Source organism: Cicer arietinum, chromosome 7, assembly GCF_000331145.2.
Source record: "Cicer arietinum cultivar CDC Frontier isolate Library 1 chromosome 7, Cicar.CDCFrontier_v2.0, whole genome shotgun sequence".
In the NCBI taxonomy this organism is placed as follows: domain Eukaryota; kingdom Viridiplantae; phylum Streptophyta; class Magnoliopsida; order Fabales; family Fabaceae; genus Cicer; species Cicer arietinum.
Genome location: NC_021166.2, coordinates 14,132,992 through 14,135,920, shown reverse-complemented (window position 1 = coordinate 14,135,920; position 2,929 = coordinate 14,132,992).

The window sequence follows — 2,929 nt, the reverse complement described above, 5'->3', positions numbered from 1 at the left end:
GCGGTATCATTGGATACGAGATGCACTGAAAATGAAGTCATTTTTAATTGAGAAGATTCATACTGATGAGAATGGTTCAGATATGATGACAAAGACATTGCTTGTGTCGAAGATGATATGTTGTAGAAAGAAAGCTGGCATGGTTAAGCAGTACCTTCCCACTTGAGTCGTGAGGGGGAGATTTGTTGGGTGGACTCACTCCTCAAGTGGAACCCACCAATTTTACTATTATTATTATTATTATTGAAATAAAAAGAAAAAGAAAAACAAAGATTTTAATGGGTTTGGCCCACTTGAAGGTAATAAAAGGGATTTAGAAATCCTCAAGAATACACAGAAAAACAATGGAAGAAGGTAACAGGTGTGTATCAAACTTGCTCCGTTTGATCTACAAAATTAGTATGTTATTTCTACCACTGAGTTTGTTACTTTAATATATAATTTGAGTAGTTTTATCTTCTCTGAGAGTTACTTTGACATACTGTAAGACCCATAATTTTAAAGTATACTTTATGTATTTTAGTGTATTTTGGTATTGAACTCGGAGGCTTTTTAGCCAAAGTTATTTATATTTTGGAGTTTATTTGACCAAAAAGATATTTGATGCCCGATTAAAATTACTCGTCAATAAATAAATTAAATTAAGTACGGTGAATCCTTTACGAAGAATTTAATGCCTTATGGGTGAAATGGTAATTTTAATAAATATCTAGATATTTAGAAATATTTGTTAAAAGTAATTAATATATATATATGTTTGTGTGGAGGGAAAAGATAAGGAAATAGAAAGAAAAGAAATAGAAAGGAAGGAAAAAGAAAGAAAGGAAAAGGGAAAGAAAGAAAGAAAGAAAAATCCATCTTCTTCCTCTGCCTCGCGTGACCCGCTTCTTCCTCCTTCTTCCATTTCCATTTTCGCTTCTTCCTTTTGTTCAAAAATAGAAACCCAAGGCTTAGTGGGTAAGAAAGCAAGGATTTCTCAGCTTCATACTTCCTCGTTGTTTCGAAAACGAAGAAAAACGGTGTTAGGGATTTCAAAACCGTCAAACACAAACCTCCCCGTTTCATCTAGATCTAAGCTTCGTTTCGCAAAGAGATAGAAGGGAAAGTTGTTCACTACCACGCTACAATGTCTTGTTTACTTAATGTTTGTTTTGAAAATCGTTTAAGTTAAATGAGTATTAAGAATGGGGAATCTTTTAATGTCTTGTTTACTTAATGTTTGTTTTGAAAATCGTTTAAGTTAAATGAGTATTAAGAATGGGGAATCTTTTAATGTCTTGTTTACTTAATGTTTGTTTTGAAAATCGTTTAAGTTAAATGAGTATTAAGAATGGGGAATCTCTTAATGTCTTGTTTACTTAATGTTTGTTTTGAAAATCGTTTAAGTTAAATGAGTATTAAGAATGGGGAATCTCTTAATGTCTTGTTTACTTAATGTTTGTTTTGAAAATCGTTTAAGTTAAATGAGTATTAAGAATGGGGAATCTCTTAATGTCTTGTTTACTTAATGTTTGTTTTGAAAATCGTTTAAGTTAAATGAGTATTAAGAATGGGGAATCTCTTAATGTCTTGTTTACTTAATGTTTGTTTTGAAAATCGTTTAAGTTAAATGAGTATTAAGAATGGGGAATCTCTTAATGTCTTGTTTACTTAATGTTTGTTTTGAAAATCGTTTAAGTTAAATGAGTATTAAGAATGTGGAATCTCTTAATGTCTTGTTTTCTTAATGTTTGTTTTGGAAATCGTTTAAGTTAAATGAATATTAAGAATGGGGAATCTCTTAATGTCTTATTTACTTAATGTTTGTTTTGGAAATCGTTTAAGTTAAATGAGTATTAAAAATGAGGAATCTTTTAATATATGCATTTGCTTAACGAATGTCGTGGATGGAGTCAGTATATGCTCATGCATTTTCATTCTTTTTGTAAATCGTGCAGACCCGTGATAGGTGGCACCTTGATAAATAGTATTTTGGCCTATGATAGGCGGTACATTTATGATTTACGTTTTTTGTAAATTGTGCAGACCCGTGATAGGTGGCACCTTGATAAATAGTACTTCGGCCTATGATAGGCGGTACATTTATGATTTACGTTTTTTTGTAAATTGTGCAGACCCGTGGTAGGTGGCACCTTGGTAAATAGTACTTTGGCCTGTGATAGGCGGTACATTTACAATTTACGTTCTTTTTAGTAAACCGTGCAGACCCGTGATAGGTGGCACCTCGGTAATTGGTACTTTGGCCTGCGATAGGCGGTACAATTATGATTTACGACCCTTCGAGGAGGGTTTTGGTTTGGAATTCCGAGTCCATGCATTTTGGCATATACGCATTGCATTAGGATGCTTGACACACGAGTCGTGTTTGATTCAAGTGTATGATTGAGTGTTTGAACTTGAGATGTCATTGTGATTGTGATGATTGTACTAAGTGTCTATGTTTTGGAACAAATTGTGTATAAGTGAAATTGATTGTAAAACTGTTTCGAAACTCTAGTTGTCGTGGTGATTGTGTGGAAATTGCTGAAGTGTTATGTTTTGGAGTTGTGTGTGAATGTGATTGAGTTAGTTTATGTAGTTTTAAGAAAAACAGGCAGTGAAATCGATTCCCAAATCGATTCTTTTATCAGCCATTTCCTCAAAATCGATTTAGCAGTCGATTGGCTTCATTACAAGAGCTCAGCCATTTTGACAATCGATTTGGCCATTAAAGGAGTTCAGCCATTTTGACAAAATCGATTTGGAAATCGATTGGCTTTAATACAGGGGCTCAGTTATTCATTCAATCGATTTCCCAATCGATTGAATTAAGCCCAGAGTACAGTTTTCACGAAAAATCCTCAGGAAATCGATTGGCTTTAACACAGGGGCTCAGTTATTCATTCAATCGATTTCCCAATCGATTGAATTAAGCCCAGAGTACAGTTTT